This window comes from Halichoerus grypus, chromosome 5 (genome assembly GCF_964656455.1).
Source record: "Halichoerus grypus chromosome 5, mHalGry1.hap1.1, whole genome shotgun sequence".
Lineage (NCBI taxonomy): Eukaryota > Metazoa > Chordata > Mammalia > Carnivora > Phocidae > Halichoerus > Halichoerus grypus.
The window spans coordinates 78,839,677-78,857,595 of NC_135716.1; the positions used below are offsets into that span (position 1 = coordinate 78,839,677).

The 17,919-nt window shown below is 35.8% G+C and overlaps 1 protein-coding gene across 3 annotated transcripts in view; it reads right to left on the bottom strand.

Annotated features, from left to right (window-relative positions):
- SNTG1 (syntrophin gamma 1) overlaps positions 1-17,919 on the bottom strand; it is a 922,421-nt gene that overhangs the window by 715,540 nt on the left and 188,962 nt on the right. The gene's annotated exons all lie outside the window — the stretch shown is intronic.

Below are 17,919 nucleotides of genomic sequence, written 5' to 3' on the forward strand. Positions count from 1 at the left end.
AAACCAAAAAAAAAAAAAAAACAGATTAATGAAACCAGGAGTTGGTTCTTTGAAAAAATTTTAAAAATTGATAAACCTGTGGCCAGACTTATCAAAAGGAAAAGAGAAAGGACTCAAATAAATAAAATCACAAATGAGAGAGGAGAAATAACAAACAACACCACAGAAATACAAACAATTATAGAGATTATTATTAAAAACTATATGTTAGCCTGGTGATGGGTATTGAGGAGGGCATGTTCTGTGTGGAGCACTGGGTGTTATGCACAAACAATGAATCATGGAACACTATATCTAAAACTAATGATGTAATGTATGGGGATTAACATAACAATAAAAAATTAAAAAAAAAATAAAAATAAGGTCATAAAAAAAAAAAAAAACTATATGCCAACAAATTAGACAACCTGGAAGAAATGCATAAATTCCTAGAAACACATAAACTACCAAAACTGATACAGGAAGAAATAGAAAACTTGAACAGACCCATAACCAGTAAAGAAACTGAATCAGTAATCAAAAAAATCTCCCGGGGCACCTGGGTGGCTCAGTCGTTAAGCATCTGCCTTCGGCTCAGGTCATGATCCCAGGGTCCTGGGATTGAGCCCTGCATTGGGCTCCGTGTTCCGCAGGAAGCCTGCCTCTCCCTCTCCCACTCCCCCTGCTTGTGTTCCCTCTCTTGCTGTGTCTCTCTCTGTCAAATAAATAAATAAAATCTTAAAAAAAAAAAAAATATCCTAACAAACAAAATTCCTGGGCCAAATGGCTTCATAGGTAAATTCTACTGAATATTTAAAGAAGAGTGAATATCTATTCTTCTCAAACTATTCCCAAAAATAGAAAAGGAAGGAAAACTTGCAAATTCATTCTATAAGGCCAGCATTACCCTGATACCAAAAACCAGATAAAGACACCATTAGAAAAGAGAACTACAGGCCAATATCCCTGATGAACAAAGATGCAAAAATTCTCAGTAAAACACTGGCAAACCAAATCCAACAATACCTTAAAAAAATCATTCACCATGATCAAGTGGGATTTATGCATGGGTTGTAAGGGTGATTCAATATTCACAAATCAATGAACATGACATATCATATTAATAAAAAAAGGGTAAGAACCATATATGATCATTCCAATAGGTGCAGAAAAAGCATTTGACAAAGTACATCCATTCATGATAAAATCCCTAAGTCAAGTAGGTTTAGAGGGAACATACATCAACATAATAAAGGCCATATATTAAAAACCCACAGTTAATATCATCCTAAATGGGAAAAAAACTGAGAGCTTTTCCTCTACATTCAGGAGCAAGACAGGGATGTTCATTCTTACTTTTATTCACTTTTATTCAAGTCCTAACCACAACAATCAGACAACAAAAAGAAATAAAAGGCATCCAAATCCACAAGGAAGAAGTAAAACTTTCACTATTTGCAGATGACATGATGCTATATATATAAAAAATCCTAACAACTCCACCAAAAAACTGTCAGAACTGATAGACAAATTCAGTAAAGTCACAGGATACAAAATCAACATACAGAAATATGTTGTATTTCTATACACCAATAATGAAGCAGCAGAAAGAGAGATTAAGGAATCAATCCCATTTACAATTGCACCAAAAATAATGATACCAGGACACCTGGGTGGCTCAGTTGGTTAATCGTCTGCCTTCAGCTCAGATCATGATCCCAGAGTCCTGGGATCGAGTCCCGCATTGGGCTCCTTGCTCAGCAGGACCCTGCTTCTCCCTCTGCCTGCCACTCCCCCTACTTGCTCTCTCTCTCTCTCTCTGACAAATAAATAAATAAATAACCTTTAAAAAAATAGTAAGATACTTAGGAATAAACCTAACTAAAGGGGTGAAATACATGTACCCTGAAAATTATAAAAATTATATTATAATTATAATATAATATAATATAAAATTTTATAATATAAAATTATAAAATGCTGATGAAAGTAACAAAGAAATGGAAAGATATTCCAAGCTCATGGACTGGAAAAACAAATATCGTTAAGATGTCTATACTACCCAGAGCAATCTACACATTTAATACAATTCCTATCAGAATACCACCAGCATTTTTCACAAAACTTGAATGAACAATCCTAAATTTGTATGGAACCACAAAAGACCCTGATTAGCAAAAGCAATCTTGAAAAAGAAAAGCAAAGCTGGAGGCATCACAATTCTGGACTTCAAGTTATATTACAAAACTGTAGTTACCGAAACAATATGGTACCACCACAAAAATAGACACAGATCAGTGGAACAGAATAGAAAACCGAAAAATGAACCCACAACTCTATGGTCAATTAATCTTCACCAAAGCAGGAAAGAATATCCAATGGAAAAAAGACAGTCTCTTCAACAAAAGGTGTTGGGAAAACTGGACAGCAACATGCAAAAGAATGAAACTGGGCCACTTTCTTACACCACAAACAAAAATAAATTCAAAATGGATTAAAGGCCTAAATGTGAGACCTGAAACCATAAAAATCCTAGAAGAGAACACAGGCAGTAACTTCTTTTTTTTTTTTTAGATTTTATTTATTTATTTGACAGAGAGAGATAGATAGAGCCAGAGAGCACAAGTGGAGGGAATGGCAGAGGGAGAGGCAGGCTCTGCACTGAGCAAGGAGCCCAATGCGGGGCTCGATCCCAGGACCTTCGGATCATGACCTGAGCCGAAGGCAGACGCTTAACCATCTGAGCCACTGAGGTGCCCCAGGCAGTAACTTCTTTGACAATGGCCATATTAACTTCTTTTTGATATGTCTTCTGAGGCAAGGGAAACAAAAGCAAAAATAAACCATTGGGACTCCATCAAAATAAAAAGCTTCTGCACAGTGAAGGAAACAACAAAACCAAAAGGCAACCTATAGAATGGGAGAAGATATTTGGAAATTACATAGCTGATAAAGGATTAGTATCCAAAATATATAAAGAACTTATAGGGGTGCCTGGATGGCTCAGATGGTTAAGCGTCTGCCTTTGGCTCAGGTCATGATCTCAGGGTCCTGGGATCGAGCCCCACATTGGGCTCCCTGCTTGGCGGGGAGCCTGCTTCTCCCTCTCCCTCTACTGTTCCCCCTGCTTGTGCTCTCTCGCTCTGTCAAATAAATAAATAAAATCTTAAAAAAAAAAGAACTTATAAAACTCAATACCCAAAAAACAAAGAATCCAATTAAAAAATGGCAGAAGACATGAATAGACATCTTTCCAAAGAAGACCTACAGATGGCCAACAGACACATGAAAAGATGCTCAACATCACTGATCATCAGGTTAATGCAAATCAAAACTACAATGAGATATCTCCTCACACCTGTCAGAATGGCTAAAATCAACTACATAAGAAACAACAGATATTGGCAAGGATTTGGAGAAAGGGGAACCCTTTTATATTGTTGGTGGGAATGCAAACTGGTGCAGCCACTCTGGAAAACAGGATGGAGGTTCCTCAAAAGTTAAAAATTGAACTGCCCTAACATCCAGCAATTGTACTACTAGGTATTTACCCAAAGAATATAAAAATATGAATTCAAAGGGAAATATGCACCCCAATGTTTATAGTAGCATTATCCACAGTAGCCAAACTATGGAAAGAGCCATTGACTCTGAATGGATAAAGAAGATGTGATTATATATAAACTCAGCCATAAAAAAGCCATAAAAAAGAATGAAATCTTGCCATTTGCAACGACATGAATGGAGCTAGAGAGTATTATGCTAAGTCAGTCCGAGAAAGTCAAATACTATATGATCTCACTCATATGTGATATTTAGAAAACAAAATAAATGTAGCAAAGGGGAAAAAAAAATAGAGATAGGCAAATCAAAAAACAGACTCCTAACTATATAGAACAAACTGATGGTTACTGGGGGGAGGTGAGTGGGAGGATGGGTTAAAAAGGTGATGGGGATTAAGGCATGCATTTGTTGTGATGAGCAAGGGGTGTTGTATGAAAGTGCTGAATCACTATATTGTACACCTGAAACTAATATTACACTGTACATTAACTAACTTGAATTTAAATAAAAGATTAAAATATAAAAAAGCATATACCTTAATTTTAAAATACTTTATTACTAAAAAATGGTGACCATCATCTAAGCTTTCAGTGAGTCATAATCACTGATCAACATAACAAATATAGTATTAATGAAAAAGCTTAAAATATGTGAGAGTTACCAAAATGTTACACAGAGACACAAAGTAAGCAAATGCTGTTGGAGAAATGCCAATAGACTTGCTGGACACAGGGTTGCCATAAACAATCAACTTGTAAAAAACACAATATATGCAAAGGACAATGAAGTGAAGCATAATAAAACTTGGTACACATACACACACACACACACACCCTCATAAGGCCATAATCAAGGAATGTTTGTTCCCCAGTTGGAATCAATGATGTGCATAATTATCTATATACAGATGAGTGTTCATATACTTTGATATTCAGAATTCACCTTTAATTGTATCCACTGGTGCATTTCCACTAATCACATCCTTTTCCTTTTGTGATAAATCCATGTATCATAAATCATTACACTTTTAATGTATTGCAATTACTCTTTCTCCCAATATAGTAAGATTTCATTACAAGTGCTCTCTTTTTTATCTTTGCATTTCTAGAATCTAGCATAGTAACATCATACTGCACACAGGTTGTCAAATAATAAAATTATTTGTCAGTGTACCAAGATTGTATTAGTCCTGGTCCTTTGAGAAGCAAATGCTCAGATGGGAATTAAATACACAATATTTTTTTGGGGGGGGGGATGTCTCTGAAAGAAAATGAAAATGGGTCCAGGAAGTCTGGCCCATCAGACCATGACACAAGGCTGTCTCTGGGTAAAGAGGAGAGGTAAGGCTACATGGACATATCCTAAACTGCCTGGCAGGCTCAGGAAACTTCTGCTAGACTACTGGGGAGTCTGCAGCCAAAGTCAGCCATCAGAGGAATCCCACTGCTTCCACTTCTCCCTACCACAGTCAACCAGCATCTGAGAGCAGCCCATAGAAAACATAGCTGTGGAGCAAACACAGAGAATTCGGACCAGAGCAGAGGGGGCGCTATATCAATTATGTTCCCTAAAGTCAACAGTCTGGGAGGCACTTTCACTGTTGCCACAGTGGTTTTCATAAACCTACCAAAGTTTACTTATTTAGTTGTTTCACAACTTGTTCACTGATTTCAATAAGCATCCTGTTTAGGTGTTTGTATTTCATTTCATTTGACATTGACACCTCATCACTCATGAAGTGTCTTCTTTGTCTCTATGTAAGGGATAGAGTACTTAACCAGGTGGACAGGTCTCTGCCATCAGAGAGCTGAAGGTCATGAAACAACAAATGTATGCAAATAGTTTATTGACTATAATTTTTTTACAGGTCACAACAAGAAATAAGTGCTTTGTGATACTTTCCATACAGTAGGAAAAAGGGATAGAGTTCTATATATAGAATGGAAATTTTTATGTGACAAATTTTGTTTTGTCATTGGCATTGGTCTCTTGGCTGAGTTCCTGTAATACTACATATTTCACTCAAATTGAATTTTGTTTTAATTAAAATGATGCTCAAGCTTCCAGAGATCATTAAGTAACAGAGAAATTTTAAAATTAAAAAAGAGCCAGTTATCTTATCCTCCCAGTGGATTACCTATAGCTTGATTTCCCATCAACCAATCTTCAGGGATCCCATCAGCCAGAGTACATTCAAGAAAGACATACATTCCACCTTAATTAAAACATACATAAGAAGAAAAAGAATCTGTTTTTTCTCGAACTGCAAATTATGAAAGAAATATTTATTATAGACTTTGATTTTCCATGCCACTGTTCTCATTCATTCTTATGAAAAACTAAAAATTTATTTTGAAAAATATATTATCTGGTCCATGAACATTCACATGAGTGCCTTCCATCTCTTTACTAGCTTTGAGCATTTTTAATATACTAGTCCCTTTTAAATAAAGCCCTTAAAAGCACAATTTTAGAGAGGGCCTTGCATTTGGCTTTAACTCTAGTAGAGATAAATGCTATCCTTTCATTTGTTTTTCTGGCATTAAATGTACTTCATTTATTCATACACTCTGTGTCACTGTACTCTTGAGGTTCTAACCCATGCAATGTGTAGATCCAGATTTTTCTTGGAACACACACTCCTTTGTTACTCTCAGTACAACCTGGAGGTGAATCCCTAATAATATAATAACTATTATATTATTATAATATAATCCAAAGATGAGGCACAGGACCCAATTTGATTATCAGCTTCACCTATGCTAATAACATAAAGGGGTAGATTTGACCCAAGCTGATAATTTCATAGTTAATCTCAGGACTTGTAGAGGACGTCCTGAAACTGAGGTTCTCCAAAACTACTGCTCTTTGGTTTGTGAAGCTGTAAGGCTGAAGCCATCTGCCATGATGCCTATTTCATATGAGAAATGACCCAGAAAGAGAGAGGAAGTGGATCCTAGTGCTATCTTCTGAGATATGGAGAGAGGAAGTGGATCCTAGTGCTATCTTCTGAGACCTCATTTAAGATGTGCCTAAATCCAGCACTATCCTTATGTTTCCAGTTACAACTTAGAAGCCAATCAATTCCTTTTCTGCTTAAGCCATTTCAGGAGTAGACTTTTATGACTTACAACTGAAACAAACTGAGTAATATGCAAAATGAATGAAATTAAAAACCTGACTCAAAGACTTTACAATATTTAAGAAGAAACAGAGTCTTCACTACAGGAAATCACTATAAAGATGCCATAATAGAGGTTCATCAATATTGTCTGGTAAGCAGCATAGGGGAGCACATAGTAGACACCTTCTGGCAAACTGAGAATACTTCCCAAAAGAAGTGGTCCATATATACAATGGAATATTACTCAGCCATCAGAAAAGATGAATACCCAACTTTTACATCAACATGGATGGGACTGGAGGAGATTATGCTAAGCGAAATAAGTCAAGCAGAGAAAGTCAATTATCATATGGTTTCACTTATTTGTGGAACATAAGGAATAACATGGAGGACATTAGGAGAAGGAAGGGAAAAATGGGGGGGGGGATTGGAGGGAGAGATGAACCATGAGAGACTATGGACCTGAGAAACAAACAGGGTTCTAGAGGGGAGGGGGGGGGGGGATTGGTTAGCCCGGTGATGGGTATTAAGGAGGGCACGTACTGCATGGAGCACTGGGTGTTATACGAAAACAATGGATCGTGGATCACTACATCAAAAACTAATGATGTATTGTATGGTGACTAACATAATATAATAAAATTAAAAACTACAAAAAAAAAAAGAAGTGGCATTTCTGTTGGCTTTTAAAGTATGAGTAAGAATTTCATCAGGCATAAAACTGAACAAGGGCACTCTAGCTAGTGGAAAATACTGTGCTAACTTTAGAGCAAATATGACACTGTTCAACTCCTTATTTCACAGATTGGAAGAAACCAATGTCCTCAGTGGTTGTGAGGATTTAAATATATTTCTATGATGAGTTGGCTAATTCTAAACTTGTTATCAATTACCACTCACTAGTCATGCAAAGAAATAATAACAAACTATTAGTTGATGTTTATCCAATTTTGTTGACACTGGCTTGCTGTGTTTAATTTTTATTTATTAGCCAAAGAAGCATCAGTGCCATATTATGGTATCATATGATCCATATAACACTATGGAATTTCTGTCTCCTAAAATACCTTCTAAAATTTTTAAAGTGTAATAGGACATTCCATGGTTGACTGTTGGCTGATTTGGATTTAAGTTTCATAATAAATATTATTCACAAGTATTTTTAAATAAGGAAGATTATCAAGTTCATACTTTGTTCAAAAATACTCACTAAGCTAAGGAAAATACTTCCATAGACTAATATATGGTTTGATTATGTAAGAAGATTCTTTCACATGAGAACACCTAATATATTTTAGAAGCAAAAGGGAATGGGAGGAAAGGTAAGCAAGAGAAGTCAGGATTTTTAATACTATTTTGATACCATGTAATGATGCCTGAAATTATAGAAAGAACACATTTCTACATGACATAGTAAAATAATGAAATATATTACTAAAAATTTCAGGCCTTCTAAAACTGTGCAAACTCTTTATTTGAGATATCAGGACTCAGGGATATTTGAGCAAGAGTCTTGTAATCAAAGACAAATTTGACCCTTTTTTTTTTTTTTAAGATTTTATTTATTTATTTGACAGAGAGAGACACAGCGAGAGAGGGAACACAAGCAGGGGGAGGGGGAGAGGGAGAAGCAGGCTTCCCGTGGAGCAGGGAGCCTGATGTGGGGCTCAATCCTAGGACCCTGGGATCATGACCTGAGCCGAAGGCAGACGCTTAACGACTGAGCCACCCAGGCGCCCCCGACAAATTTGACCCTTTGAAAGGAAGGTAGAATCCCCAGGAGATCACAACTGAGAGATATATTATATCAACAAAAGAAGAACCTGAAAATGAGCCAGGCATTCCTGAGGATTTCTAAAATATGTCTTGCTCACAAAAGTTCAATAACAGAGGCCAGCTGAAAAAAAAATAGACATGACAATCTCTCACTTATTTCACAAAAACTATCTGGAACATAATGGTGTAATACCACAAGCCAAACATACTCTTAATCCTGACAAGACCTTGAAGCGCCTTCCTGTGTGGGACAATAAAAAGCAATGGCCCTTCCTTTGCATTGTGGAGACCAACGGAACATAATTACCTTCAAGAAGAGTATTCTAAAACACTGCCCATTTCCAGTCTTACAAGACCTTTGTTCCACCACTACAGTTACTGAAAAGTTACCATTTGCTGAAAACCTGTATCCTAGTTTCTTACTATGTTACACAATATATAATAGGCTTCTGGGTATTTTCCTTAAAATGCTGGTCACCAAACTCATATTTTCAATGACCTCTTGCAAAAAACACAGAAATCTGTCTCTATTCATGAACACACTCAGTTGACTCACCAGATTGCTACCCACTTGTATCCTAGGCATAGCTCCATGGAAAGCCTCAGGCACTTCAGATACAACCCGAGCCACTGCTTTCCAAGCCTGTCTTTCTCCTGGTATTTCCTATGCCCCAGAGACATAAGGAATAATTTCTATTCAGGGCTTTGGAGTCAGTTTGCTTCATCTGACCATTCAAGCAGAAAACTGGCTGTCAACCTAAAAAACCATTCCTCACCATTCACAACACTGATTCTTACAGCTTGTTGATCCTTTTCCTACATATCCCTTGAATCTGAGGCCTTGTCTTCAGGTCCTTCATTACTGAATTAACTCAGTATATAGTCTCTCCTCACCAGCCTTACACTCATAGCTTCCAAATGGCCTCTCTGCCTCCAGTTTCTTCCTCTGTACCCAATATTGTCTCCACGTTGCCTGCAGATTGAACAATTGATACTGAAAATTAGATTATGTCAAACACTTGTCTTCCTAGTTCTTATTATTCGTTGAGACTCACTTCAAACCGCAGTTGAAGCTTTCTGTGATACTCTGGCTAGCATGGCTGCCCTTCTGCCTTCTCCTCACACAACACAGCATACCAGCTCCTTCTAAACACTCCTGAAAAGTGTGAAAAACTTGGACATAGTTGGTTGTTACCCCAAATCAATCCTTCTTTTCTAAGAGAACCCCAATTCAGTTGGAGTTTCCACTCACCATAAAACAAAGGGTAAATCCTCATTGTAACCCAGCAGTCCTCAGGCCTGAATGAAAATGTGCTTCTTTTTCAAAAGTGACTGCCAAGTCCCCAGCATCAAAGATTCTGATATAATTGATCCAGCGTGGTACCTGGGCATCAGTGTGCTTTTTGTTTGATTGTTTTTCTTTCTACATGAGCTGATTCAAATATCCTCGATCCTTTTCTTGTGACATGTTTGTTTTAGACTAAAATCAGGACTTAGCATTCATTGCTGTGGAATTTTACTTTTTCCCCTTGGTTCATTATCCCAGCAGCTCAAGAATTTTAGATCCTGATTTTTCTTTATACCTTTTGACCCCTTTACCTTTTCTCTCACCTCTCATCCACCTCTGACAACTATCAATCTGTTCTCTATCTATGAGCTTCTTTTTGTTGTTGTTTTGGTAGGTTGTTTTGTTTTGTTTTTGTTTTTTTTAGATTCCTCATCTGAGAGAAATCATACAGTATTTGTCTTTCTGTCTCTGACTTATTTCACTTAGCATAATGCCCTCGAGATCCACCCATGTTGTCACATGGCAAATTGTCTTTCTTTTTTCATGGCTGAATAATATTCTACTGTGTGTCTGTGTGGGGGGGTGAACACACAATGTCTGTATATCATTTCTTTATCCATTCATCCAGCAGTGGACAATTAGTTTGTTTCCATATATTGGCTATTGTAAGTGATGCTACAGTGACCAAGGGGGTGCATATGCACCATGGGGGTGCATAACTTTTCGAGTTAGTGTTTTCATTTTCACTGGATATATACCCAGAGGTGGAATTGCTGGATCAAATGTTAGTCTTATTTTGAATTTTTTGAAAACTCCATATGGTTTTTCACAGTGGCTGCACCAATTTACATTCTCACCAACAGTGCACAAAGTTTCCTTTTCTCTACATCTTCACCAACCCTTGTTATTTCTCGTCTTTTTGATAATAAGCTATTCTAAGAGGAGTGGGGTTATATCTCATTGTGGTATTGATTTTTAGTTCCCTAGTGATTAATGATGTTGAGCATCTTTTTATGTATTTTTTGGCCATCTGTTTGTCTTCTTTGGGAAAAATGTCTATTCACATCCGTCCATTTTTTAATTGGATTGCTTTGTTTTGTTGCAATTGAGTTGTATAAATTCTTTATACATTTTGGATATTATCCTCTTATCAGATATATGATTTGCAAATATTTTCTCCCATTCATCAGGTTGCCTTTTCAATTTGCTGATCATTCCTTTTGGTGTGCAGAAAGGTTTTCATATGATAGTTTCATTTATTTATTTTTGCTTTTCTTGCTTTTGCTTTTGGTGTCAGATGTAAAAAGTTATCACTAAGACCTATGTCAAGGAGCTTACTATATTTTTTTCCAGGAGTTTTATGGTTTCACGTCCTAGATTCAAGTCTTTAATCCATTTTGAGTTAATTTTTTATGTAAGGTATAAGATAGTGGTCTGGCTTCATTTATTTTGCTGTCCAGTTTTCCCAATACCATTTATTGAAGAAACTTCCCTTTCCCCATTGTATATTCTTGGATCCTTTATCATAAATGAATTGACCATATATGTGCAGGTTTATTTTTGGGCTTGCTATGCCATTATACTGATCTACGACTCTGTTTTTATGCCAATACCATATTGTTTCAAGTTCTATAGCTTTGTACTATAATTTGAAATCAGAGAGTGTGTTACCTCCAACTTTGTTTTTCTTTCTCGAGATTGCTTTAGCTGAGTTTTGTTTTTTTGTTTGTTTTGTTAGAATTTTGATAGTCATTGCATTTAATCTGTAGACTGCTTTGGGCAGTGTGGACATTTTAACAATATTTATTTTTTGATCCATGAACTTGGAATATCTTCATTATTTGTGTCTTCTTCAATTTCTTTCATTAATGTCTTATAATTTTCAATATATAAGTTTTTCACCTCCTTGGTTAAATTTACTCTTAGGTATTTTATCTTTTTAATGCAATTGTATGTGGGATTATTTTCTTTTTCCTTTCTCACAGATCATTACTAGTGTATAGAAATGCACCAGATTTTTGTATTTTGATTTTGTATCCTGCAACTTTACTGAATTTGTTTATTAGCTCTAATAATTTTTTGATAGATACTTTAGAGTTTTCTGTATATAATACCATCTCATCAAGAAATAGTGACAGTTTTACTTCCTCCTTTACAATTGATATACCTCTTTTTTTTTCCTTGCTTAATTTCTCTGGCTAAGACATGTAATACTATGTTGAATAAAAGTGGTGAGAGTGAGCATCCTTGTCTTGTTCCTGATCTTAAAGGAAAAGTTTTGAGCTTTACACCACTGAATATGATGTTTGCTGTTGGCTTGTCATATATGGTCTTTATTATATTGAGGACCATTCTCTCTATACCCACTTTGTTGAGAGTTTTTATCATAAATGGATGTTGAATTTTGTCAAATGCTTTTTCTGCATCTATTGAGATGATCATATAATTTTTATCCTTCATTTTGTTAATGTGGTGTATCACATTGATTGATTTGTGGATGTTGACCAATCCTTGTATCCTTGGAATAAATTTCACTTAATTTTGATGTAGCATTCCTTTAATATATTGCTGAATTAGGTTTGGTAATATTCTGTTGAGGATTTTTGCATCCATGTTCACCAGGGATATTGGCCTATAATTTTCTTTTCTTGTGGTATCTTTGTCTATTTGTGGTATCAGAATAATGCAGGACTCATAAAATGAGTTTGTAAGAGATCCCTCCTCTGCTATTTTTTGGGCAAGTCTGTGAAGAATTGGTATTAATTCTATTGTTCTTTGAATGTTTTGTAGAATTCACCAGCGAAGCCATCTGGCTCTGGACTTTTGTTTGTTGGGAAGTTTTTGATTACTGATTCAATCTTCTTATTAGTAATTGATCTGTTCAGATTTTCTGTTTTATCATGATTCAGTCTAGGTAGGTTGTATGTTTCTAGGAATTTATCTATTTCTTCTAGATTGCCCAATTTGTTGGCATATAATTGTTTATCGTAGTCTCTTATGATCTTTTGTATTTCTGTGGTATCAGTTATAAAGTCTTCTCTGTCATTTCTGATTTTACTTATTTGAATCTTCTTTTGTTTTTCTTGGTGAGTTTTAGCTTGCCAATTTTGTTTATCTTTTCAAAAATCAGCTCTTAGTTATATTCATCTTCTCTACTGCCTTTTAAGTCTCTATGTCATTTATTTCTGCTCTAATCTTGGTTATTTCTATTCTCCTACTAACTTTGGATTTCATTTGTCCTTCTTGTTCTAGTTATTTGAAGTGTAAAGTTAGGATGTTTGAGACTTTTTCTTGTTTTTTTTGAGGTAGGCATTTATCACTATGAACTTTCCTCCTAGAACTGCATCAGTGGCATCTCATAAATTTTGATATGTTATGTATCCATTTTCAATTGGCTCAAAGTATTTTTTTATTTATCTTTTGATGTCTTCTTTGACCCATCAGTTGTTCAGTGGCATGTTGTTTAATCTCCACATTTTTATGAATTTTTCAGTTTTCCTTATGTAATTAATTTCCAGCTTCATGCCATAGTAATCAGAAAACACATAATATAATTTCCATCATCTTAAATTTATTAAGGCTTGTTTTATGACCTAACATGATCTATTCTTAAAAATGTTCCATGTGCACTTGAGAAGAATATGTATTCTGTTGCTTTTAGATGGAATATTACATATATGAGTATATATGTATATATCTGTTAAGTCCTTCTGATCTAATAATGTGTCATTCAAGACCAATTCTTACTGTTTTGTCTGGATGATCTATCCATTGATTTAAGTTAAGTATTAAAGTCTCCTACTATTTTGGTATTTCTATCTATTTCTCCCTTTAGGTCTGTTAATATTTGCTTTATATATTTAGGTGTTCCTCTGTTGGGTGCGTAAATATTTACAAATGTTATATTCTGTTGTTGGATTAACCCCTTTATCATTTTGCAATGCCCATCTTTGTTTCTAATTACAGTCTTTGTTTTAAAATCTATTTTGTGTGATATAAGTATAGCTACTCCAGCTTTCTTTTGCTTCCATTTGCATGGAATATCTTTTTCCATCCCTTCATTTCAGTCTGTGTATTTCCTTATTCTAAAGTGAGTGTTTTGTAGGCAACATATAGATGAGTCTTTTTTTTTTTTTTTTAATCTGTTCAGCTATTCTATGTCTTTTGATTGGACAATTTGGTCCATTTGCCATTATAACAATTATTGATAGGTATGTACTTATTGCCACTTTGTTAATTATTTATTGGCTGTTTTTGTAGTCCTGTCTGTTCCTTTCTTCTTCTCTTACTCTCTTCCTTTGTGGTTTGATGACTTTCTTTAGTGGTATACTTCTAGTTCTTTATCTTTTGTGTATTTACTATAACTTTTGCTTTCTGGTCACCATGAGGCGTAAATATAATGACTTATAACAGTCTACTCTAAGTTGATAACAACTTAAGTTTGATCACAATCTAAAGCTGAACAATTTTACTCTCTCCCCCAACCCCAATGTTTTGTTTTTCATGTCACATTTTACATCTCTTTATATGTGTATCTTTTAACGAATTATTGTAATCAGTTATTTTTCACTACTTTTGTCTTTTAACCTTCACACTAGCTTTATAAGTGATTGATGTACTATCCATACTATGGATTTACCTTTCCAGGGATATTTATTCTTTCATAACTTTTCTTGTTAATTATTACTGCCCTTTTTTTTTTGTCCTTAAGGAATCTCGTTAACATTTCTGGTAAGCCTGGCTTAGGGGTAATGAACTCCATTAGCTTTTGCTTTTCTGGAAAACTTCATCTTTCCTTCTACTATGAATAATAACTTTGCCAAGAAGAGTATTCTTGGTTGGAAAGTTTTTTCTTTCATCACTGAATCTATGAAGACCCTTTTGGTCTGCAAAGTTTCTGCTGAAAAAATCTGCTGATAGCCTTATGGGGGTTCCCTTGTATATAACAAATTGTTTTCTCTTGCTGTCTTTAATATCCCCTCCTTGTCTTTATCTTAAGACATTTTAATTATAACATGTCTTGGTGTGGATCCCTTTGGGCTCATCTTATTTGAAATTCTCTGAGTTTCTTGGATCCATATGTCTGTTTCCTTCCCCAGGTTAGGGAGATTTTCAGACAATATTTCTTCAAACTTGACTTTTGCTCCTTTCTTTCTCTTCTCCTTCTGGGACCTCACAATGTGAATGTTGGTCTGCTTAATGTTGTCCCACAAGCCCCTAAACTATCTTCTCTTTTTTCTTCCTTCTTTTTTCTTTTTGTTGTTCTGATTGGGTGAGTTCTACCACCTGGTCTTCAGCTTAACTGATCCTTTCTTCTGCTTCAACTAGCCTGCTGTATTTTTTCAGTTCAATTATTTTATTATTCAGGTCTGTGACTTCTTTCTTATATTTTCTTTCTTACATTTTCCATCTCTTTGTTGAAGTTCTCACTATGTCCATCCATTCATCTCCTGAATCCAGTAAACATCTTTATCAGCTAAGTTACTTATCTCCATTTTAGCAAGGTTTTTTTTCTGAGGTTTTCATCCTTTTCTTTCATTTGGAATATATTCCTTTGTTCTTCATTTGCTTGGTTTTCTATGTTGGTTTCTATACAGCAGATAAAAAACCACCACTTCCAATCTTGAAGAAGTGGCCTAATGTAAGAGGAGAATCTTATTGTTCAATCCTGCCTCAGCTCTTGTCACTTAGACCTTTGTGCTTGTCCAAGCAGCCTGTTATCTTTTTATAGCTCCCAGGAGTTAACGGTATGCCAAAAGCTGTTAGTGTCCCTAAGGAGAGCATCCTGGCATGTAGATTCAGACTCTTTGGAAGGCAGACCCTTAGGCAGCAGCTTTTAAAAGTATGCAAATATATCATATGGGACCACAAGTGTAACCCTGCTGGCCAGACAATCTAGCAGTGCCTCCTGGGTAGTAGTCACAAAATCAGGGCTCCAGATAGTGTATAAGTTCTTTTCTGGGTGATAATTGGCAAGCTGGAGCAAGGCAGGAAAAGAGCACCAAAATGGGGTCCACAAGTTACATTCCTTGAGAGCAACTCCATAGTCCACTAGAAGTATGCCAAACCTGAAGCCTGCCCCTCAGGCCAAAGATCCAAGACATACAAAGAGTACAAAGAGGACTTCTTCAAAGATAGAAGTCTGGGGGTGGGGGGAGGCATGCCTCGGTCTTCTACCTGCAGTGTGCTATAGGCAAGTGCCATCTCTCTGATTACCACAGTCTCAGGGGACCCAGGCATGTAAGCCCCCTGGCACCAAAGCCAGGCAATCAAGGGACATCCCCTGGGTAGCAACTGCAAAAAACAGAGCATCAAATATAAAAAGCAAGGCATCAACCACATATATATCTCTCCTTCAAAAGACACTGGAGCTCTGGGGTGCAACAGAGAAAGAGTGTAAAGATAGTGCCCTCCCTCTGAGGACTTTCAGTCAGACCCTAGACACATGTTTAGTTATAAGCCTATCCCTCAGGCTGCAGCTATGAGTAATAGCTAATAGGCCACCTTCACACAAAGACGGAGCTCCTGGGTCTACTGCCTCTTGCTGTGCCCTGGGGATAGTAGCTGTTTAAAAACCTTTCTTCTTTGGGGCGCCTGGATGGCTCAATTGGTTAAGGGACTGCCTTCGGCTCAGGTCATGATCCCAGGGTCCTGGGATCGGGCTTCCTGCTCAGCGGGAAGCCTGCTTCTCCCTCTCTCACTCCCCCTGCTTGTGTTCCCTCTCTTGCTGTGTCTCTCTCTGTCAAATAAATAAAATTAAAAAAAAAAACAAAACACTTTCTTCTTTGATTAGAGTCCCAAGGGATCCATGAGCATAAGCCCCCCTGGCCACCATAGCCCCAGGTCCCCTGGCAGCAGCCACAAAAATCAGAGGTGTCTGCTCCTATACTTTCTGTATTTTCTTAATATCCTAAAATATTTGTGTATAATTTTCACAATGGAAGAAAAGTTATTTTTAAAAATGAACAAAAGAGGATTTTTTCAAATTTCCTTTACAATTACTTTATAACATGGAGAGTCGGGATTAGCTGAAGAAAATGCTGCATGATGACTTCCTGCTATTGCATCATCTAATTTGAGACTGTACTTTTACCGATACATATAAAAATTAAAAACATGTTCATACTAATTATAATTACAAACATCTTATTTTAATTATGAATTTTTCATAATTAGTAATTTTAAGCATTAAACCATAGTAGTTTACTCTCACTTAAGTAATAAAATAATTAAAGAAAAGATCTGCAAATAATTTATGCAAAGTCATGTAAATTTTGGTCATCTAGATTTTGGCCAAAACAAAAATATAGTATATTTAAAATTTTGTACCACTATGCAATATTTAGCATCGTATTTTCTCCAAATGTGCCATCTAGTATTAGGGATAAGGGCTGTCTTTAAGAGGTGGGTATATTTATTAAATATGAAATGAATTTGCATACAAAATCATAAGTTTGCACATAAAATGAGACTCTTAAAGTTTAAAGAAGTCCTAAATAAAAGTTACATCAATATATTCAGGATGGCCAAGGAAGTATTAATTTACACACTATAGGTTTTTCTAGTAATTGTAGATTAAGGAAACCATGTGATATTATTTGCAGAACCAAAGATTCACAATTTTGAATAATCAGACATTGCAAAACTACTGACTGGATAGTCAGAAAGCATGATGCATTAAGCAAATGAAAAGCACAAGCAAACATAGTTCCGTCATTTGGGCAGTTCATTTCTTCCCAATAAATAGGAATATATCATGACACAGATATAGATCTGTGTTAAGAGAACAATGAACTATTAACACAACAATTGAACAAATGCTTGAAGAAATTGTTTAAATAGTCTTATAGCTTATGTACATCATACACTATTTCTGAGGAATAGAATTCTGGTAGTGAAAGAATATGTTGCTTTACATAAAACTCACAAATTTAAGACCTAAAATCATACGTTGGTAATGAAGTTATCCAAGGTTTCCAATTGCCTAACTCCTCCTCTATTATAAGCCATTTCTCTCACTGAAAGGCTTTGATTTTATTAGCTGTGTTTGGTTACATGTAAGCACAACAGGAAAATCTGTGGGTACAAAACTGACTTCAACTATTGAACAATGGATTGAAAAGAAAAAAGGATGTCTAAGTACCTTTAGCTTTTTGTATAAGCATTTATATAAAAATGTTCTAACCTC